We start from the raw sequence: 23,372 nt of genomic DNA on the forward strand, positions 1-23,372 counted from the left end.
AGAAAGGGTGAAATAACACTCCATGCTCTTGATGTGTGTAGACAACTGAGATGGTATAGGGTTAAATCAAAAACGAACGGCATGCTCACCATGCCCATTATTGCTCTGTCCATGGAATGCCAGTGCTGTGGCATGTAAAAGTGAATTTCAATTAAATTCTCAGCATCCACAGTAACCTCCCACAGAGGGGTTAGTACTCCATCTATTTTAGAAGCAGCTGCTTGGCAGTCAGACCACATCTTCTCAAGACATCGACATGGATTGTGTGTCCAGGACCAGGATAAAATTTGGTTGCTATCATGCAAGGTCTGCTTTCGGAGACAGTCCAGCTGGTCCAGTGCTTTAGTAGTATGACTGTAGAAATGAATAGTATAATGAACATAGTACTGCTGTTAGGAACGTACCATAATTATAGATGTTAAGAGTACATTCACTGTTCTCCCACCATTCTGTCTCAGTCTTTTGCTTCCTGAGATTAGGATAGATAACCCTATACTGTCTTGGCCTCCACCATCCCTCTCATTTCCCAACCAGTCATCCTCGTTTTAACTTGCATAAACCCCATAGTGTGGGATTGGGTCTCATAGGTGGGCTGCCTTGTCTGGGTGGTATGTTCATTTTGGTACAGCCTACATGTGCAGCCATGAGTAGGAGGATGCAAATAGTGTTTAGTACCCCTCTTTACCAGCAACATGGACTCCTGAGTGGGAGGGAGCCATATAGACAATATGGGAAGGTATAGCGCTGCTTCCTTATAGGCAAGCTATCCTGTTGCTTAGAACTGCAACATTAATGTACTTTTAATATCTACAACTATTTTAAGTTCCTACCCAAACTGCACTTTCTCCCCCTGACTAACATAAGTCTGCTTTAACCTTTGCCAGTACCAAGAACCTGTAGGGAGAAAACATTTTTAACATTGCTCCGACTGAAATTACATTTTTAGACTCTAACCATGAGGATATTACCTCAGTCTTCTGGCTTTTCCCATAGAACAGTGTTTGGTGTGGTGGTTTACTGCATGGAAGAGTTTTTAGGATGGCTGAAAAATTCCTTATTAGATTACCATAAATGGGGAAGAGTAGTTCTCTATAGGTTTCTAGCAGCTGCTAGTGGAGGAGGAGCCACATAGGACACTGACAGGCATCTGTGCCACATTACATATTTGCTGATGTCGAGGTAGGAGGGGCCCACCTGGCCTAAAGGAGGAAGTGTGCTAAGTTCTAAAAGGTGGGAATTTTGCATCAGACATCCCAAAAGTGAATACTTCTCCAGTAGTGAATATATTTGAATGGTAAGTCCCTAACACAACTCTTAGTACTGCTTACTTCTCCTCCCCTCCTTTTCATAACCTGCAAGCCTACTGCTTGGAATAGGTTTGTTTTATTTTTGGGAAGACTGGCATCTGTTCCTTACCCATCTAAAAACAGGAGAGACTGTAAACCCTGGCTGCACTGTGGAGTCCTGACACACTGGGTAAGGGGGCTTGTTACCTTTGGCTGTACTTTAAGTTGCAGCTTTTCTGGGCTTGCCATGTGAGCCCCAGAAAGTTTCCATTTGGCCAAACTCTGTTGTCTTACAACTTCTGGACTTCATGACCTTAAAACTGGTTTTGAAATAAGAATGAGCCAAGTTTTTTTAGTGTTGCTTTTGATGCCCAAAATGGGTTTTTGGAGCTCTATCCTTTGTTCCTCCTGAATGTTTTTGTAGGCTTGAAGATCAGAATAGTTGTGTGCAGTCTCTTTTTCCCTTGTTAACTCAAGCAGTCGTGAAAAGCAGGAGGCTAATTACTGCATTTTTGTCCCGAAATGTGTTAAGCCAAGAAACTTGGTGCACAAAGTCTAAATTTTAATACATCTCATACAGTGAGAGTTGCAAAAATGTAAAATACAAAATTTGTTAGGTGGTAAATGTCTGATACTATTTGGTGTCACTGGACTGAATTTGTTTGGAAATTAAGGAAAGGTCTATTGTATTCTATTTGCCAAAAATTAGTAGTAGTATGGTCAAACAGCAACATTTCTGCAAGCGTACAAGGTAGGCCAAAGTCATGAATGGTATAATTCATCTTTTTCATTGATGTATGAAAGGAAAGGACTGCTTTGTTATACTGTATAATAAATTAAAATTATGTATTTCCTGTTGCCACAGCATTTCAAAATGGCAATATTAATCTATAAAACTGTATTAGATGGCATATAAGTGGCAAAATTGTGTTTCAGTGTTGTGTATAAAATGGCAGTTTTGTTTGCCTATAGGTCACACAGCCTTCATATTAGTTGTATTTTTATATCTTTGTTAATATTAACTGCTTTTTTACACATTTATCTTGCTGTATGCCTTTGCATTACCCACCATCGCTTAATGTCAAATTTTAAGTAACTCCCACTGTTTGCATATGTTATCTCAAATATGGCATTATTGCACTCCATTTCTTAATGTAGATATGGATAATATAATTTTTCATTACTTGTTACAAATACTCCTCAACTCCAGCTCTCTACATTCTATGCTGTTTGTGTGCATACCTATCAAATAATTTCTGGAAGTATAGGGCACCTTGCTCTGTAAAACACAACATATTGCTCCTGAGGTATTTGGCTCTGTTAGAATACTGTCTGTTAATGCATCAAACCTCAAATATATGGTACGTGTAGCTGTGGTTGTGTTATGCATAGCATAATTTTTCTTCTAATGTGCACTGTTTGCATGGACATCCCCTATTATGAGAAACAGTATCACATTCCACTTTTTTGTGTGCGTGTAATATATAATGTATATATATCTATATAAAATTGTATACTTTTCATAACCTTTTGACAATACTTTTAACTTAAGCCTTGTACTTTGTCAAAGATGTTTTCACTATGGGTACTTATCCGGTCATCCTATAGAGGTCATCTTGCATCCTAATGCATATGACCTCTGCTATTCATCAGATTAATGTTAGTATTAGAAAAAAAATATATTAATTTAGTCCACCTCAGAAAAGTAGTAATATTTGTTGCTGTGATTATCTTATCCCAGGTCATTACATTTTTCCAGCACCCACTACTTGCATACCCCCCCCCCCCAATATGACAGTATTGCACTACAATTTTTGATTTAACACTTAATATGGAGTTGTGACAAAAGGAGGTACTGCCAGCACAGTTAGCTGGAATTTTGTAAATAATTATATGCCATTTGCAAATATCAAACTAATCTGTACAAGATGCTTGTTACAAATGTATTAGAATTGTATGTCACATGTATGTCTAACTGCTTTGTGTTGAAAAGGTACTTGCATCTGCAGTGTGCCCTATTGGAAGAAAACAGAAATGTGCATACACTATTGTAACTGGTATGCCGCGATGGTATGGCGGTAGCGTTGTTACCTCACAGCAAGGGGTTCTCCTGTTCGATTCTCTGCTTGGCTTGGGAGTGCCTTCTGTGTGGAGTCTGCATGTCCTCTCCGCGGTTGGGTAGCGTTTGAAAGACATGCGTGCGTATATGGGCGTGCCTTTGTTGAAGGTTGGGCGTCGAGCTGGCACCTCGGCGTTTTGTAAAAATCTACTGCCAATCAGTGGACCGGAGTTCCGCTGTGGCGACCCCTTACCGGGAAAAAGCCGAAAGACAAACAACATACACTATTGTAACTATTTAAATGTATATATTTTAACAGTGGAAACTGGAATACATGGGGTTAACCTCAGTCCAGTAAACATTAGAAAAATATTTGAAATTAAATCACTTTATAGGCTATGCTATAAATAGGCTATCTCTCTAGTTTTCAATGCAGCTAGAGAGACTATCTGTACTAGGAAGATGTTCATCGTGTTACACTGCTGCAGTCATCACACTTGGGTTATCTGCCGTCAGGTGGTCCCGCAGTCAGCCTGAGTTCCAAAGTCTTGGTCCAGCGTCTGTTGCGGTTGCTTCTTCCCTGACGTCAGTGCGACAGGGGTATAAAAGAGGCAGCCGACACCATTTTCTTCAGTCTTTCTTGCCGCGCGGTGCCCGAAACAGAAGCAAGTTCGCAAGTGCCGGTCGGCCGACTCCTGAGATTTTCAAATCAAATTTCAAACCGAAGTCTTCAATAAAGCTAGGTACCCCGTTGGGGAATCTTTTCTTGCCTCAGACCGATGTCAGAAAAAGTGAATAATTGCATTTCTTGTGGGAAGCAAATACCTCATAAGGATTTTCATTTTTATTGTATTCCTTTCCTAGGCCCAGACCACGATGTCACAGGTGGTCTGTTTTGTGCTAGGTTTAACAAACTTAACTATTAAACGTCTGTTTGATTTCGCCCGTCATTTTGGTAGAAAATTTAACTACACCATGCTGTCGGAGCAACCGATGACCGGAATGCATAAAAAGCGCAAAGATAAGGACAGGCAGCAGAGACCCAAACCAGACACCAAGGCCTCTGCTAGGCCAGTCGCCGGCTCTCCGGTTTTCAGTGAGGTGCCTACGCAGCCCCTGACGACCGCTGATTTAGAACCCCAGGTTGCATCAGACTCCCAAGCGGAGATTGCTGGGCCTCCAGAGCCTTATCTTTAGGCCCTTCCAACTCCATGGCTGAAGGGGATACCGGTGTAGTTGAAAGGCCTTCAGTTGCTGAAGGTGTCTTCAGACCAACTGCACTTACTATAAAATCCTATGCAAAGCTGAAAACTCCTTTAAAAGCAAGGAAGCCTGTACAGCAGTCCCCAGTACAAGGCCCATGCCTAAGAAACAGATGCTTAAGATGGCTGAAGACTTAATTACCCTAAACAGGGCTTCCCATCCCCCTCCTGACAAAAGGCCTAGACAGGAGGAGGACTACGCTTCATCTGAGCAGGTTTCCATTTCCTCAGATTTTTCTGAGGAACAGGAATACTTTTTTCCCCCTTATGAAGACTCTGATGCTGAGGAGTCTATTCCTTCAGCATTTCCCCCAGAAGACTTCTCCTTTGGGGAAACTTTACATACCATGAGGGAGCATTTCTACTGGGAAGGCCAGGATTACTCTGATTCCAAGAAAAGGCTCAGAGTTCCTTTTACTATCCCAGCACAGACCCCTTGCTATGACATTGTGGATGATGTTTATTCAGAATCTAGCCTTAACCCAGATTTATTACCTCCTGCACCAGGCAAACCAGACAGATAACTACAGAGTCCCTGACTCCCACAAATTCCTATATAAAAGCCCTGTTGCTGACCCAGAAACCATTTCCCAGGGTCCCAAAGGGGTTAAGGCCTCTATTGCTAAAAATCCTGTACCCTCTGAAAGGGATTCTAGAGCACTAGACAGATGGGAAAAGAAAGTATATACCTCAGTTACTCTAGCTACGAGGGCCTTAAATTGCCAGTTTCACATATTGAAATAACAATATTTGATGTCTCAATTAAAACAAAAAATGATCACATACAGAGCAGCCTGATTACAAGGAAATGCAAGATTTGTTGCATGCAGCAGAACAAGTGGGAAAACATACTTTGCAATGTGGATTTGATTCATTGGAAGCTTCTTGTAGAGCAGCAGTAACAGGGTCTGTCATTCGTAGGCATGCTTGGTTAAAAGAACAAACTTTACCTGAACATGTTAAAGCAAAGTTATTGGATGCACCTTTACAGCAGGATGTTTTATTTGGTGTGAAAGCAGAACAAGTTTTAAAGAAAATGGAGGATAAGGCAAAATCTATGCAGACTGTCAAGGATTTCTTAGAGGTTCAACCCCCTCGTTTCAGCAGGAATTGGCCAACCAAAAACTGGTCCTTTCCAACTTCTGACAGACCACAGAGGGGCAAATACAGACGCCCAAGGGGCAGAGGTCAGCCACAAGGCTCTTACAAGCCTCGACAGTGGGGGGCCACAACCCAGAAAGGAGGAGAAGACAGGTCTCAAACTTTCAGACAATCGCAATGACTTACCCCTCAGACTGCCAAACAAATTCCTCTTGGCAGATCCCTTGGGAGGAAACCTTGCACTTTTTGCAGGCAATTGGCACATCATCACAATAGACAAATGGGTCCTAAATATTGTATCTCAAGGATACAGGTTCTACTTTTACACTTTACCAAGGATAAAAGGAATGCCAGACCTGCCACCAAATCAATGGACAGAGGCTCAAAGACAAATTGCAGCACTCGTTGACATGAGAGCCATTCAAAAGGTTCCTACATTGGAGCAAGGACAAGGATTTTATTCAAGGCTCTTTCTGGTTCCCTGAAAGGACAAAGCCTGGAGACCCATTCTGGACCTCTCAATTCTAAACACATACCTGGAAGTACCCAAATTCAAGATGCTCACACTACAGCAACTTCTTCTCATGCTGGGCAAGAAGGCTTGGCTGGTAATGTTGGACCTCAAGGAGGCATACCTGCATGTCCCTATCAAACAAAATTGCAGGAGATACCTCCCACTTATAGCAGGTTCAACTCATTGCCAATTCTCTGCACTGCCCTTTGGCTTATGTACTGCTCCCAGAGTTTTCACAAAATTCCTGGCACCAGTAATTGCATACTGCAAACAAGAGGAATTCAAATATATCCATACCTGGACGACTGCCTTATCCAAGCAGAAAGCAAGGACACTCTTTTAAAAACATCTGGCGTTTGTAAAAAACCTACTAAGTTGCCTAGGGTACACAGTAAACGAAAAGAAGTCAAAACTAGTGCCCTCACAAGACATGACATATTCCTGGGTGCCGGCCCAGATGGCTTATCTCACGCCAGACAAGCAAGGACAACTGACTTAATACTTCAAAATGATGGCAACAAAGACCCAACTCCCTGCAAGAAAAATTCTGCAGGCCTTGGGATTCATGGCATCTTGCATACTAATACCATATGCCAAACTGCATATGAGGAAATTACAATGGTACCTGAACAGCGTATGGACTCGACACAACCACAGCTTGGAAACAATAATAGCACTTATTCCCTGCCTTCAACAGGAATTTCTGTAGTGGGCTCAGGCAGATCACCTCAACAAGGGTCAGCCTTTCACCTTACCCTCAGCCAGGCAATCAGTAACAATAGATGCATCTGATTACACCTGGGGAGCACACATGGCAGGACAGTGTATTCAGGGCAAATGGTCTGCAGATCACTCCACATCAATCAAAAAGAGATGCTAGCTGTACAAAATGCCCTAACAGCTTTCAAGGACCTACTACATCCGGGACAACTTCAAATAAAGACTGAAAACACCACAGTGATGTGGTACATAAACAAGGGGGCACACATTCCTACCCCCTATGCAGGCAAGCAATGACTTAGTGGAACACAGTACTTACCCACCAAGTTCAACTACAAGCACAATTCCTGCCAGGAAAGAAAAATACATTGGCAGACGAGCTAAGCAGAAATATCATGGATCCTCACGAGTGCAAACTAGATCTACAAGTATTCACAATGATAGCTCAAAAATGCGGGAGTCCAGAAATAGATCTGTTTGCCTCCCCCTAAAACTTCCAACTACAGAAATTTTGCACAAGGACACACCACGCACTAGCTTGGAAAGTGGATGCCCTCTCATTCAATTGGAAAACATTAACAGTGTATGCCTTTCCTCCACTGCCTCTTTTGACAAAGGTGCTCCTGAAAGCCAGATTAGAGAGGCCACAAATGATGCTCATTGCTCCAGACTGGCCATGCCAACACTGGTATCCAATGATCTGAAGTAGGATATTCATTTGTCTGCAACCTGTGGGTTATGGATCCGATATCGGATCCGAACCGGCATGGTTTTCCAGCTATGGATCCAAGCTCTCAGCTCCTCCCCTCACCCATAATGCCCTGCTCTACCCTCATGACCCCAGATCTTGTTTGCCGCGCTGGTAACTGGATGTGGGTACATAGCTCTCAGCTAAGTGAACTCTTTTCTTGTTTAAAAATAGAAAATTTTTTGATTCTTTGACTAAATTTGTGTGAAAGTATTAGGTTTCCCTTTAATATAGACTATTTTGAGTTTATTTTAAGTTAAAGTAAATAATTTTATTCCCGTGTGTGTGTAGGCCTGTGTGTTTTTGTTGTTTAAGTTACTTTCTGTAACTTTAGGTATTATAGATTATGGCTGACCAGCCTAAATCTATATTAGTGTGGCCATAAGCTCTCACCTCGGTGTGTTAAGTGTCTTGGGGTTGAACACCTCACATCTGGTTGTTCCATTTGTGCAGGGTTCAACGCGGAGGTCCAAGCTGGTCTTGGCGGGTCTTTTACCGCCAGACTCGGCTCCGCCTCCGCTCCTCGGGGACTACTGTGCCTGCAGTTGTTCCCCTGTGGCACCCCTCCTGCTCCTGGGACTCAAACTCACGCTTCTGGAGAGGAGAGGGATGCTGCTAACCGGAGGGGGAGGACCACAAGGGCGGCGGGCCGAGACCTCTGTTCCCCCGGCCAGCCAAGCAGGCTTCTCCCGGCTCCGGTCTCCTCCTTCTCGGCTCCGGTCCTGTGTGCTTCTCACGGGTCCTGAGGAGGAGGAGACCACGAGGCTATCGAGGAGGCACTCCAGGCCTACCTCGGTAGCCTCTATCTACCCATAGCCTTTCTGATGCTGATCTGGACGGATGATGAGAAGGTTCATCCAGACCCAGATGCAGATGGGAGTGCTCTGCTCCCCCCCCGGGGAGCTCAACACCCTTTTAAGCCTATTGCTCCTTCTCCGACCCGCTATCCGGGACCCTGCCCTCGAGTGCGTCGGACCCGATCTCGGAGCCTGGATCCGAGCCGGATCCGGGGATCAGTGCTCGCCGGATCCAGTGCGGCGCCCGGCTCCGATCGGATCCGAGGGCCGATTGTCGGATCCTTGGTGAGTGGGCTCCCCCTCGGCCTTTGATGTAGTGGAGGGCTCTGTTGAGGTCTCGGACCCTCTGCACTGGGCCAGGCTTCCACCATCCGGCCCCTGGGACAGCCAAGTTGCTCCTATGGAGAAATTGCTGCTGCGAGGACTCCTCTGACAGCCCCCAGAGGGGAGGCACATTGACTCCCAGTCTCACAGAAGACACGGACTTGGAGGAAGGGGAAGGCTCCCACGGTCACCCGAGGATGTCTCCTTTGGAGACATCATGAAAAACTCCGTATTAGGGGGTGGTCTGCCCCAAGTCTTCCTCGGACGAGTCCGTCTTCTTGGAGGCATTGAAAACGCCCCGTCTACCTCTTGGGTGTCCCCCTGCCGACCCCTGGTGGACCTTATTACCACCAGGCGCGTGGGGAACGGACACCGTGGGAGCAATTCCCCAAAAGACGGATAGGATCCTTAGTCCGCCTCGACAGGACCCATCGGAGTGAGGGGCCTCCTGTAGATGCCATGTTGATGGCCAAGAGGGGCCACAAAGAGGGAACTGGCTCAGGAGAGTCCCTCAGTCCACCCACCGAGCAAGGAGTCTCGGATGATGGACCGAGGGGAAGCGGTGGATGTTCCTTCTAGAGTACAGAAGTGGGCTGAACTATTTGGCACATGTTATTCGGATGCAGCGAGATCTTATTAAGGAATCGCGCTGCCCCCCCTAGTCCATTTCGGAGGAGGACAGAGTTCTGCACTCCACCAAAATGGCCACTCTTAGGTCAGTTACAAATACTTCGGACAGGACTGGTCACTGGGCGTCAGGCCTGGCTCCGTCATCTGTTTTCTGAGCCCTTCAGATGGTTCTGCTCTGTTTGGCAAGACCGTTGACCCAGAGCGAGAAGGCGAAGAAGGCGCTGTCTGCCGGAATCGCTTCCTCTGCACCCCAGAGGCCCTATTCTAGGAACCAAAAGGGTCAGAAGAAGATGTGGTTCGAAGTCGCAGCAGTCCCAGCCTGCCCGGACAACCAGTCCTTCCGTGGCAGAGGAGGACAAGGAGGCCGCCCTAGAGGCAGAGGGGCTCCCAGAAACTTTGGGTCCAGGAACCTTTCTCTGAGCGGCCCAGCAACCCTGAACTGCTCTACTCTGGAGGCAGTCGGTTCGGGGGGCACTAGCGGCATGGGAGTCCATAACATCGGACCGCTGGGTTCTCCAAATCATATCCAGGGATGTCGGATATCCTTTCCTTCACCTTCCAAAGTTGAAGTCCCTCCCAGGCGTCCCACCCGGTCGAAATTGGCCATCTGCTAAAGAAAAGAGCCATCCAGCCCGTTCCCCAGACCAGATCGGATCAGGGTTCTACTCCAGATTCTTTTTAGTGCCAAAAAGACAGGGGAACTAAGACCAATCCTAGACCTCTCTCTCTTGAATCTGGCAGTCCCCAAAGAAAAATTCGAATGGTCACTCTGCAATCTATTCTCCCCTTCTGGGAGAAAATCACTGGATGTGCTCGATAGATCTCAAGGACTACCACATCCTGATGGCCAGGAGGTTTCTCCGCTTCCGGCTGGGAGCCAGTCACTACCAGTTCGGGTCCTTCCCTTTGGTCTCACCACAGCCCCAGGGTGTTCACCAAAGTACTAGCAGTGGTAGCGGCCCACCTGAGGCTTCAGGGGTGCAGGTCTTTCCCTACCTGGACGACTGGCTCCCACCGCCCCAACAAGGCATCTACTTCTCTTGGCGAGACTCCTTTCTCCATCTTGCTCCATTTCTGGGCATTACAATAAATACAAGTCCCAACCTGGCCCACACAGCTCTTAGATTTCATCAGGGCCCAGACTAGACACACAGGAGTTTGAGCCTTCCTCACTGCGGACAGAGTTCTAAATCTGCAGCTCAGGTGTGGGGCCATTCTCCATTCAAGTTCTGTTCCACGGAGTTGGTCCCTGAGGGGGGCTAGGGGGTCCATGGCGGCTATAGCACTTCTTCCTCTTGCCAGGCTCAAATTCTGCAGTGGGGCTCTCTTAGTACAGTGGCATACCTTGCTCTCCCCATGCATCATCCCATAGCGATCAGCAAGGCGGTCCCTCTTGTGGTGGCTCCATTCCCGGATCTCCACGGTACGGTGACCACGGACGCCTCCCGCTGGGGGGGGGGGCACTGCTGGCGGACAGTCCCAAGGCACGTGGGCGATTCAGAGACCTTACTGCATATCAATGTTCTAGAGATGAGAGCAGTGCTCTTAGCGTTGCTAGCACTTCAGGACTTTCTTCCCTTGGGAACAATTGCGATTCAATCGGACAACATGTCTGTTGTCTGGTACATCAACAAGCAAGGGGAACAAGGTCTTACCCTCTTTGTCGGGAAGCCATGAGAGTTTGGGAATGGGCAATCTCCACCAATCGCTTTCTCATAGCAGCATTCGAGTCGGTCCAACATCCTAGCGGACAAGCTCAGTCGCACCATTCTGACCCCTTACGAGTGGTCTCTCAATTGTCAAGTAGCGGGCATATGTGGGGAACCCCTTCTTGCGATCTTTTGCTTCTCCCTCAAACACCAAGTGCGACAGTTTTTCGCTCTAATACCTCCTCCCGGAGGTACCCCAAAGGCAGCTCTGGTGCATGCTTGGCCACCGGTCTTCTGTATGCCTATCCACCCTTGCCTCTGATGCTGCAAGTTCTTCAGAAAGCCTCTCGGGTGGGTTGCAGAATGATTCTCATTGCTCCATTCTGGCCCGACAGATCTGGTTCCCCTTCCTAAGGTCTCACTCGGTGAATCCTCCTTGGATTCTAGATCCCATCCGGATCTGATATCCCATCCATCCTGCATTCCTCCTCCGAACCTGGACAACCTGAAGCTGACCGCTTGGCTGCTCCAGTTCCACTCTTGATAAGGACTCGGTATTTCTTCACGGTAAAGGCTATTTTGGTGGCGGCTCATAAACCATCCACTAGAAAGGTTTACGAAGCAAATGGAAGCGTTTCTCTGTGTGGGCGGCGGCAAGGCCTGAATCCCTTCACGGTTCCTCTCCCTGTAGTGCTTGATTTTCTAACCTCTCTCTTTAATGATGGTGCCAGCAGTTCCACAGTCAAAGTTCAACTGGCGGCAATTTCTCACTATCACATTGGTCAAGATTCTAATCCTCTTATGTCAGCCAAATTGTGTAAAACATTTCTTAAAGGTACTTTTCTTCTCAGGCCTCCTATAAAACAAGCAGTTCCTCCTTGGGACCTTTCTTTGGTCCTACAGGCCTTGACCGCTCCCCTTCGAGCCGACTCTGCGGTGGATCTTAAGTTCTTGTCCTACAAGACAGCCTTTTTGGTAGCCATTACATCAGCCAAGAGAGTTTCTGAACTTCAAGCTTTATCAGCTAAACCTCCTTACTTGGTATTTCATCCGGACCGTGTCTCCCTCAGGACCAATCCGTCCTTCCTTCCTAAAATCGCTTCTGAAGCAAACATCAATCAATCCATTAACCTCCCTGTTTTCTTCCCTAAATATGAAAACAAAGGTGAATATAAGCTACATTCACTAGATGTTCACAGGCAACTTAGATTTTATCTCAACAGGACAGCTGGTCATAGGCAATCCGACCAGCTGTTTATTTCCTTTGCAAAATTCAATTTGGGCAAGCCAATTTCTAAAGTTTCTCTGTCCCGCTGGATTTCACAGTGCATTTTATTGGCTTATCAAGCGTCAGGAAGGCCTGTTCATGCCCATTCAACCCGGTCAGTATCTACCTCGGCAGCCTTCAAGGCTAGGATTCCTCTAGATGATATTTGTGCAGCAGCCACGTGGGCTTCATCTCATACATTTATTTCCCACTATAAGTTGGATCTTGCATCTAGGGTAGAGCATCCTTTGGCTCCGGTGCTCGGAATATCCTTCCATGATGGCGCCCAAGATTCAGGTAGCTGGGGACTCTGTCCCAGGTTTGCAGACAAATGAATATCCTACTTCAGATTTAGAAGTTATGTACTCACCATAACGTTCCATCTGGGGAGGTGTATTCATTGTCTGCAACTCTCTATCCCCTGGCCTTTCAGTTTCCTGCATATTCTTTGTTACCCTTTGTAGGGTATTGTTGCTTTGGCAAACTCGATCTGAGGTCATGAGGGTAGAGCAGGGCATTATGGGTGAGGGGAGGAGCTGAGAGCTTGGATCCATAGCTGGAAAACCATGCCGGTTCGGATGCGATATCGGATCCATAACCCACAGGTTGCAGACAAATGAATACACCTACTCAGATGGAACGTTATGGTGAGTACATAACTTCTAATTAAGGAACATGGCTCAAGGCCCTCCATGGATTTACCTCAAATTCCTCACCTGCTGACTCAGCAAAACAATCGGATTCTACACAGCCAGCTCAAGACTTTAAATCTGGCTGCGTGGCAGATTAACTAAACAACCAGTCAACACTTCTGTCTAAAGTTGTTATGGATGTCATTCTGGAGGCCAGGAGACTCAGCACCAGGAAAACCTACTCAGACAAATGAAAAAGATTCTGCGCCTGGAACCAGGCTAAAGGCTGAAATCCTCTAGTCCCAAATATTCCTCAGATTCTGCAATATTTAACTGAGATGTTGCACAAAGGCCTTTCCTTTTCATCTATTAAGATCCACGCTTAAGCTATTTCAGCTCATTACAACACTGATCCTCCTATATTTTTGCATACATTACTAAGACAGTACATAAGACCACCCTGGAGAGCACCAATACCAACTTGGGACCTCAATTTTGTTTTGGAAAAACTTACACTACCACCTTTCGAACCAGCTTTTTCTGCCGATTTACAATTTTTATCCTGGAAAACTGCCCTGCTGCTAGCAATAACCAGCACGAAGAGTCTCAGAGCTACAGGCCCTAATGGCAGTGGAGCCTTTCATCAAGACAGTCTCTTTAGGAACTAACCCTTCCTTTATGCTAAAGGTGGTATCCAGTGTGGCTCTAAACCAAACCATTCATTTACCCACCTTTTATCCAAACCCCCAGAATAAAGGGGAAAGGCTCCTACACTCTTTGGACATTCACAGGCAATTACGTTTCTACTTGGATAAAACTAAGGCTTTCAGAAAATCTGACCAACTTTTTGTATCCTATGCTGCAGGATCACAAGGAAAGGCCATCTCAAAACAGATCATTTCAAAATGTATAGGACATTGTATCCGTTTCTGCTACACACACCATGGGAAACCTGTACCTGGTAACATTAGGCCCCATTCCACCAGGGCTACAGCAACATCAACAGCCTTCCTCAGAGGGGTACCAACCAAGGATATTTTTGAGGCTGCAACTTGAGTTCAGTGCACACCTTCACCAAGCACTACCACTTACCTCTATACTCAAAAACCAGAGCTGGCTTTGCCACTGCAGTTCTGCATGGCCTACTAGCTTCTCCAAACCCTGTTTAGTACCAATCGCCCAGCCTTAGCTTTGGGATTCAACCCAAGTGTGATGAAGCAGTGTAACACGACGAACATAGTACAGTTTTGTACCTACCATAAATGTAGATGTTAGAATGTTCACACTGCTGCAGTCCAGGTTACCCTCCCACCATCCCCTCTTCTTACCTGGGTTTTATCTATACCTCCCTTTTTTATACAGTCTGTATGATGCATTTCTATATGGTGTATTTGCTTACAGCTGTAGCTATTGTTTTCTACTTATGCATTTTACTTAGGATTAAGTATTGCCTTCCTATTTGGGGGCACCTGACATCTGGAGTAAGAAAAACTGAAGAAAATGGCGTTGGCTGCCTCTTTTTATACCCCTGTCGCACTGACGTCAGGGAAGAAACGACCACAACCGCCGGACCAAGACTTTGGAACTCAGGCCAACTGCGGGACCGCCTGACTGCAGATAACCCAAGTGTGATGACTGCAGCAGTGTGAACACTCTAACATCTACATTTATGGTAGGTACAAAACTGTACTTTTTTTGTATTGGTGATTGTTACTTTGGAAGCATGAAGTGTAATGCAGTTGTTTTATGACTTCCATCTGTCAAAGATATGAGCAAAAGCCCTTGTATGAGTATTTTTACAGGTAGAGGCTATATACTGCCAGCCTCAGAAATGGGGATTTGCATGAGAATTGGAAGTCAGATGACCAGAAATAGTCATTCTGCAAGCTGTCTCAACAGTAATATTTTAGATCTTATTTTGAGAAGTCTTAGTGAGATGGAGCATTCTGCATTATGTCTTGGACCTGAAAAGAACCATTCACATCTGCCTTGCTCTAATGAAGTAAGTTTTTAGGGAATAGTATAATTCTCTTAGATAGTCAGGAATACAGTAAAGTTTAGTTTAGATGTTTTTCTTTGTGTGAGCCTGTACTGCAATGTTTTAAATATTTTCTGTGGGTTTGAACTCTGTCACTATGAATATATATGTAGTATTGTCTTGTTCTTTTATTTATTAAATATATTTAAACCAAACCTTTCATTGTGACTGATCTGTGTAGACATATTTACGTTTTGAGAGGACTTGCATGATTGTTTGGTGACACTGTGTGAGCCACTCCTAATAGGTTCATAGGTGTGTATTAGGCTAATGGCACTGGAGCTTTCACAAGCCTAGCCGTGACATTGTGCTGCCTGATGTTGGTTCCCAGTAGCTCTATTCAGTAGAGCTGCAGGAGTGATCCCCAGGGTGAATTTTCTTTACCCATCCATTCCCACTCATCAAGATTTCTCTTGAAGAGGGCCAGGGAGGTTCTTTGCTTGACATGTATATGAAGCCTATTCTAGAGCATGGGCAGTCTATGGGTGATGAAACTATCCCTCCAGCATGTTCTATCGATTGTGGTAAGGTTGAGTGCTCTGGAGCTTGTGGTGCAGAGGGATTGGGATTTCTTTAGGTGTAGCATTTCTAGCAGGGCTGGGTCTGACATGGCTTTGCAAGTCAAGCAGAGATCACCTCTTAAGTAGACGATAAGAGACGGAGAATAGCTGAAGTTTCTTGAGTCTGTCCATGTAGGACGTGTTTAAGGTGTAGGATCCTCTTCGGGAGGTACTTCTTGTGGCTTCTCCAGCTGTTGCAGGTGTTAAGTGAGGTACATGCCAAATGGGGCATTATACTTTGAGCGGTGTAATGAGTAGAGAGGGATGATGACCTCTTTCTTCTTGATGTGCCACATAGGACTTTCTGACCACAGTGGTGATGTGGTCAAAGGAGAGGTTGCTGTCGACCTGGGTGCTCAGATCTCTAACACCTTCAGTGTTGAGTGGGCTTCTATGTGGTAACTAGTGGGAACTGAGTTTTTCCCAAAGGGAATAACAGTGCATTTTTTGGCGTTCAGTTTAATGTCGTGACTCATGCCGTGACTCAGACACCAGTCAATGGTCTCAATATGAGGCCTTTCTGGAGGATGTCTGCATCACTTGGGGAGTTAATGGCTACCAGCTTGTAGTAGTCTGCAAACTCTGTCAGCCAGAGTCCATCTGTGTTGGCCTCTACTTCTGAGAACTGAGAAGTAGATGCCAAACGTCTAGATGGTCAAACTACGATTTGTATTAATATTATGTGTGTGTGTGTAAATCGAACATTGTGTGTGTGTGTAAATCGAACATTGTGTGTGTGTGTAAATCGAACATTGTGTGTGTGTAAATCGAACATTGTGTGTGTGTAAATCGAACATTGTGTGTGTAAATCGAACATTGTGTGTGTAAATCGAACATTGTGTGTGTGTGTGTAAATCGAACATTGTGTGTGTGTGTGTGTGTAAATCGAACATTGTGTGTGTGTGTGTAAATCGAACATTGTGTGTGTGTAAATCGAACATTGTGTGTGTAAATCGAACATTGTGTGTGTGTGTAAATCGAACATTGTGTGTGTGTGTAAATCGAACATTGTGTGTGTGTGTAAATCGAACATTGTGTGTGTGTGTAAATCGAACATTGTGTGTGTAAATCGAACATTGTGTGTGTAAATCGAACATTGTGTGTGTGTAAATCGAACATTGTGTGTGTGTGTGTAAATCGAACATTGTGTGTGTGTGTGTGTAAATCGAACATTGTGTGTGTGTAAATCGAACATTGTGTGTGTGTGTGTGTGTGTAAATCGAACATTGTGTGTGTGTGGTGAATCGAACCTTGTGTGTGTGTGTGGTGAATCGAACCTTGTGTGTGTGTGTGGTGAATCGAACCTTGTGTGTGTGTGTGTGTGTGAATCGAACCTTGTGTGTGTGTGTGGTGAATCGAACCTTGTGTGTGTGTGTGTGGTGAATCGAACCTTGTGTGTGTGTGTGGTGAATCGAACCTTGTGTGTGTGTGTGGTGAATCGAACCTTGTGTGTGTGTGGTGAATCGAACCTTGTGTGTGTGTGTGGTGAATCGAACCTTGTGTGTGTGTGTGGTGAATCGAACCTTGTGTGTGGTGAATCCAACCGTGTGTGTGTGTGGTGAATCGAACCTTGTGTGTGTGTGGTGAATCGAACCTTGTGTGTGTGTGTGGTGAATCGAACCTTGTGTGTGTGTGTGGTGAATCGAACCGTGTGTGTGGTGAATCGAACCGTGTGTGTGTGTGTGGTGAATCGAACCGTGTGTGTGTGTGGTGAATCGAACCGTGTGTGTGTGTGTGGTGAATCGAACCGTGTGTGTGTGTGTGGTGAATCGAACCGTGTGTGTGTGTGTGGTGAATCGAACCGTGTGTGTGGTGAATCGAACCGTGTGTGTGTGTGTGAATTGAATCGTGTGTGTGAATCGAACCGTGTGTGTGTGAATCGAACCGTGTGTGTGTGAATCGAACCGTGTGTGTGTGTGAATCGAACCGTGTGTGTGTGTGAATCGAACCGTGTGTGTGTGTGAATCGAACCGTGTGTGTGTGTGTGGTGAATCGAACCGTGTGTGTGTGTGGTGAATCGAACCGTGTGTGTGTGTGGTGAATCGAACCGTGTGTGTGTGGTGAATCGAACCGTGTGTGTGTGTGGTGAATCGAACCGTGTGTGTGTGTGTGGTGAATCGAACCGTGTGTGTGTGTGTGGTGAATCGAACCGTGTGTGTGTGTGGTGAATCGAACCGTGTGTGTGGTGAATCGAACCTTGTGTGGTGAATCGAACCTTGTGTGGTGAATCGAACCTTGTGTGTGTGTGGTGAATCGAACCTTGTGTGTGTGTGGTGAATCGAACCGTGTGTGTGTGTGTGAATCGAACCGTGTGTGTGTGTGAATCGAACCGTGTGTGTGTGAATCGAACCGTGTGTGTGTGTGTGTGTGTGTGTGTGTGTGTGTGTGTGTGTGAATCGAACCGTGTGTGTGTGTGAATCGAACCGTGTGTGTGTGTGTGAATCGAACCGTGTGTGTGTGTGTGAATCGAACCGTGTGTGTGTGAATCGAACCGTGTGTGTGTGAATCGAACCGTGTGTGTGTGTGTGTGAATCGAACCGTGTGTGTGTGTGTGTGTGTGTGTGAATCGAACCGTGTGTGTGTGTGTGTGTGAATCGAACCGTGTGTGTGTGAATCGAACCGTGTGTGTGTGAATCGAACCGTGTGTGTGTGAATCGAACCGTGTGTGTGTGTGCATCGAACCCTGTGTGTGTGTGTGTGCATCGAACCCTGTGTGTGTGTGTGTGTGTATCGAACCCTGTGTGTGTGTGTGTGTGTGTGTGTGTATCGAACCCCTGTGTGTGTGTGTGTGAATCGAACCGTGTGTGTGTGTGTGAATCGAACCGTGTGTGTGAATCGAACCGTGTGTGTGAATCGAACCGTGTGTGTGAATCGAACCGTGTGTGTGTGTGTGTGTGTGAATCGAACCCTGTGTGTGTGTGTGAATCGAACCCTGTGTGTGTGTGTGAATCGAACCCTGTGTGTGTGTGTGTGAATCGAACCGTGTGTGTGTGAATCGAACCGTGTGTGTGTGAATCGAACCGTGTGTGTGTGAATCGAACCGTGTGTGTGTGTGTGTGAATCGAACCGTGTGTGTGTGTGTGAATCGAACCGTGTGTGTGTGTGTGAATCGAACCGTGTGTGTGTGTGTGTGAATCGAACCTTGTGTGTGTGTGTGAATCGAACCTTGTGTGTGTGTGTGAATCGAACCTTGTGTGTGTGTGTGAATCGAACCTTGTGTGTGTGTGTGAATCGAACCTTGTGTGTGTGTGTGTGTGTGTGAATCGAACCTTGTGTGTGTGTGTGTGAATCGAACCTTGTGTGTGTGTGTGTGAATCGAACCTTGTGTGTGTGTGTGTGAATCGAACCTTGTGTGTGTGTGTGAATCGAACCGTGTGTGTGTGTGTGTGAATCGAACCTTGTGTGTGTGTGTGAATCGAACCTTGTGTGTGTGTGAATCGAACCTTGTGTGTGTGTGAATCGAACCCTGTGTGTGTGTGTGTGTGAATCGAACCTTGTGTGTGTGTATCGAACCCTGTGTGTGTGTGTGTGTGTGAATCGAACCTTGTGTGTGTGTGTGTGTCGAACCTGTGTGTGTGTGTGTGAACCTTGTGTGTGTGTGTGTGCATGAATCGAACCTGTGTGTGTGTGTGTGAATCGAACCTTGTGTGTGTGTGTGCCGAGACCTGTGTGTGTGTGTGTGTGTATCGAACCCTGTGTGTGTGTATCGAACCCTGTGTGTGTGTGTGTATCGAACCCTGTGTGTGTGTGTGTGTGTGTGTGTGTGTGTGTGTGTGTGTGTGTGCCGAACCCTGTGTGTGTGTGTGTCAGACCCTGTGTGTGTGTGTGAATCGAACCCTGTGTGTGTGTGTGTGTGAACCTTGTGTGTGTGTGTGTGTGAATCGAACCTTGTGTGTGTGTGTGTGTATCGAACCCTGTGTGTGTGTGTGTGTGTGTGTGTGTGTGTGTGTGTGTGTGTGTGTGTGTGTGTGAACCCTGTAACTGTGTGTGTGTGTGTGTGTGAATCGAACCTTGTGTGTGTGTGTGTGAACCTTGTGTGTGTGTGTGTGCATCGAACCCTGTGTGTGTGTGTGCATCGAACCCTGTGTGTGTGTGTGTGCATCGAACCCTGTGTGTGTGTGTGTGCATCGAACCCTGTGTGTGTGTGTGTGCATCGAACCCTGTGTGTGTGTGTGTGAACCGTGTGTGTGTGTGTGTGTGTGTGTGTGCATCGAACCCTGTGTGTGTGTGTGTGCATCGAACCCTGTGTGTGTGTGTGCATCGAACCCTGTGTGTGTGTGTGCATCGAACCCTGTGTGTGTGTGTGTGTGCATCGAACCCTGTGTGTGTGTGTGAATCGAACCCTGTGTGTGTGTGTGTGTGTGTGTGTGTGTGTGCATCGAACCGTGTGTGTGTGTGCATCGAACCGTGTGTGTGTGTGCATCGAACCGTGTGTGTGTGTGTGCATCGAACCGTGTGTGTGTGTGTGCATCGAACCGTGTGTGTGTGTGCATCGAACCGTGTGTGTGTGTGTGTGTGTGTGTGAATCGAACCTTGTGTGTGTGTGTGTGTGTGTGTGTGTGAATCGAACCCTGTGTGTGTGAATCGAACCCTGTGTGTGTGAATCGAACCCTGTGTGTGTGAATCGAACCCTGTGTGTGTGTGAATCGAACCCTGTGTGTGTGTATCGAACCCTGTGTGTCTGTGTATCGAACCCTGTGTGTGTGTGTGTGTATCGAACCCTGTGTGTGTGTATATCGAACCCTGTGTGTGTGTATATCGAACCCTGTGTGTGTGTGTATCGAACCCTGTGTGTGTGTGTATCGAACCCTGTGTGTGTGTATCGAACCCTGTGTGTGTGTGTGTGTGTGTGTGTGTGTGTGTATCGAACCCTGTGTGTGTGTGTGTATCGAACCCTGTGTGTGTGTGTGTATCGAACCCTGTGTGTGTGTGTGTATCGAACCCTGTGTGTGTGTGTGTATCGAACCCTGTGTGTGTGTGTGTGTGTATCGAACCCTGTGTGTGTGTGTGTATCGAACCCTGTGTGTGTGTGTGTATCGAACCCTGTGTGTGTGTGTGTGTCCAGACCCTGTGTGTGTGTGTGTGTGAACCCTGTGTGTGTGTGTGTGTGTGTGTGTGTGTGCTCGAACCCTGTGTGTGTGTGTGTGTGTGTGTGTGTGTGTGTGTGTCGACACACACCTGTGTGTGTGTGTGTGTGTGACACACACCTGTGTGTGTGTGTGTGTGTGTGTGTGTGTGTGTGTCGACACACACCTGTGTGTGTGTGTGTGTGTGTGTGTGTGTGTGTGTGTGTATCAGACCCTGTGTGTGTGTGTGTTGTGTGTATCGAACCCTGTGTGTGTGTGTGTATCGAACCCTGTGTGTGTGTGTGTGTATCGAACCCTGTGTGTGTGTGTGTGTATCGAACCCTGTGTGTGTGTGTGTGTGTGTGTGTGTGTATCGAACCCTGTGTGTGTGTGTGTGAATCGAACCCTGTGTGTGTGTGTGTGAATCGAACCCTGTGTGTGTGTGTGAATGGAAGCGTGTGTGTGTGTGTGTGTGTGCGTGTGTGTGTGTGTGAATGAACCTGTGTGTGTGTGTGTGAATAGGCGTGTGTGTGTGTGTGTGTGAATGGAACCCTGTGTGTGTGTGTGAATGGACCCTGTGTGTGTGTGTGTGAATGGGCCTGTGTGTGTGTGTGTGTGAATGTGTGTGTGTGTGTGTGTGTGAATGGGCTGTGTGTGTGTGTGTGAATGGAAGCGTGTGTGTGTGAATGGAAGCGTGTGTGTGAATGGAAGCGTGTGTGTGAATGGAAGCGTGTGTGTGAATGGAAGCGTGTGTGTGAATGGAAGCGTGTGTGTGTGTGTGTGTGAATGGAAGCGTGTGTGTGTGTGTGAATGGAAGCGTGTGTGTGTGTGAATGGAAGCGTGTGTGTGTGTGAATGGAAGCGTGTGTGTGTGTGAATGGAAGCGTGTGTGTGTGTGAATGGAAGCGTGTGTGTGTGTGTGTGAATGGAAGCGTGTGTGTGTGTGAATGGAAGCGTGTGTGTGTGTGTGTGTGTGAATGGAAGCGTGTGTGTGTGTGTGTGAATGGAAGCGTGTGTGTGTGTGTGTGTGAATGGAAGCGTGTGTGTGTGAATAGCGTGTGTGTGTGTGTGTGTGTGAATAGCGTGTGTGTGTGTGAATAGCGTGTGTGTGTGTGTGTGAATAGCGTGTGTGTGTGTGAATGGAAGCGTGTGTGTGTGTGTGTGAATGGAAGCGTGTGTGTGTGTGTGAATGGAAGCGTGTGTGTGTGTGTGTGTGTGTGAATGGAAGCGTGTGTGTGTGTGTGTGTGTGTGAATGGAAGCGTGTGTGTGTGTGTGAATGGAAGCGTGTGTGTGTGAATGGAAGCGTGTGTGTGTATGGAAGCGTGTGTGTGTATGGAAGCGTGTGTGTGTATGGAAGCGTGTGTGTGTATGGAAGCGTGTGTGTGTAATGTGTAGATAGGCGTGTGTGTGTGTGTGTGTGTGTGTGTGTGAATGGAAGCGTGTGTGTGTGTGTGAATGGAAGCGTGTGTGTGTGTGTGAATGGAAGCGTGTGTGTGTGTGTGTGTGTGTGTGAATGGAAGCGCGTGTGTGTGTGTGTGAATGGAAGCGTGTGTGTGTGTGAATGAAAGTGTGTAGATAGAGCGTGTGTGTGTGTGAATGGGCGTGTGTGTAGATAGAGTGTGTGTGTGAATGGAAGCGTGTGTGTGAATGGAAGGCGTGTGTGTGTGTGTGTGAATGGGCGTGTGTGTGTGTGAATGGAATGTGTGTGTGTGTGTGTGGATAGGGCGTGTGTGTGTGTGTGTGTGTGGGCGTATTATTGTGTGTTAATAGGCGTGTGTGTGTGTAGATGGAAGCGTGTGTGTGTGTGTGTGAATGGCGTGTGTGTGTGAGATGGAAGTGTGTGTAGATAGAGTGTGTGTGAATGTGAAGTGTGTGTGTGTGTGAATGGGAGTATGTGTAGAATGGGAAGTGTGTGGAATAGGCGTGTGTGTGAATGGATAGGCGTGTGTGTGTGTGAATAGAGCGTGTATAGTGTGTAGCCGAATGGAAGTGTGTGAATGGAATAGTGTGTGTGAATGGATGTATGAATAAAACGTATATATATATGTCATGGATAGGCGATGTGTGTGTGAATAGGCGTGTGTGTGTATTGTGAATAGGAAGGCGATGTGTGTGTGTGTGTGTATAGGGCGTGTGTGTGTGTGAATGGGAGGCGGTGTGTGTGTGTGTGTACATGAATAGAGCGTGTATGAATAACGTGTATTAATGGGCGTGTGTGTGTGTGTGTGAATGGGCGTGTGGGGCGTGTGTAGATAGGCGTGTGTGAAATGGAAGCGTGTGTGTGTGTGAATGGGCGTGTGTGAATACCGGCGTGTGTGTGTGTGTGTGTGTGTGAATGGAATAAGGCGATGTGTGTGTGTGTGTGTGTGTGTGTGTGTGAATGTAGGGCGAGGCGTGTGTGTGTAGATAGGCGTGTGTATGTGTGTGTGTGAATAAGGCGTGTGTGTGTGTGTGAATGGAGCGATGTGTGTGTGTGTGAATGGAGGCGTGTGTGTGTGTGTGAATGGAGCGTGTGTGTGTGTGCCGAATGGGCGTGTGTGTGTGTGTGTGGAATAGAGCGTGTGTGTGTGATAGAGTGTGTGTGGCAGATAGGCGTGTGTGTGTGAATGAAGCGGTGTGTGTGAATAGAGCGTGTGTATGTGTGTGTGTGAATGGGCGTGTTGTGTGTGTGAATTGTGTGTGTGTGTGAATGGAAAGCGTGTGTGTGTGTGAGAGGGGT

General features: G+C 46.6%; 1 protein-coding gene across 3 annotated transcripts in view; it reads left to right on the forward strand.

The window, feature by feature from the left end:
* The window catches only part of TINF2 (TERF1 interacting nuclear factor 2), a 767,662-nt gene that overhangs the window by 284,343 nt on the left and 459,947 nt on the right, over positions 1–23,372 (forward strand). The window lies entirely within an intron of this gene.

Source organism: Protopterus annectens, chromosome 16.part0 (assembly GCF_019279795.1).
Source record: "Protopterus annectens isolate FY-2018-M chromosome 16.part0, PAN1.0, whole genome shotgun sequence".
In the NCBI taxonomy this organism is placed as follows: domain Eukaryota; kingdom Metazoa; phylum Chordata; order Ceratodontiformes; family Protopteridae; genus Protopterus; species Protopterus annectens.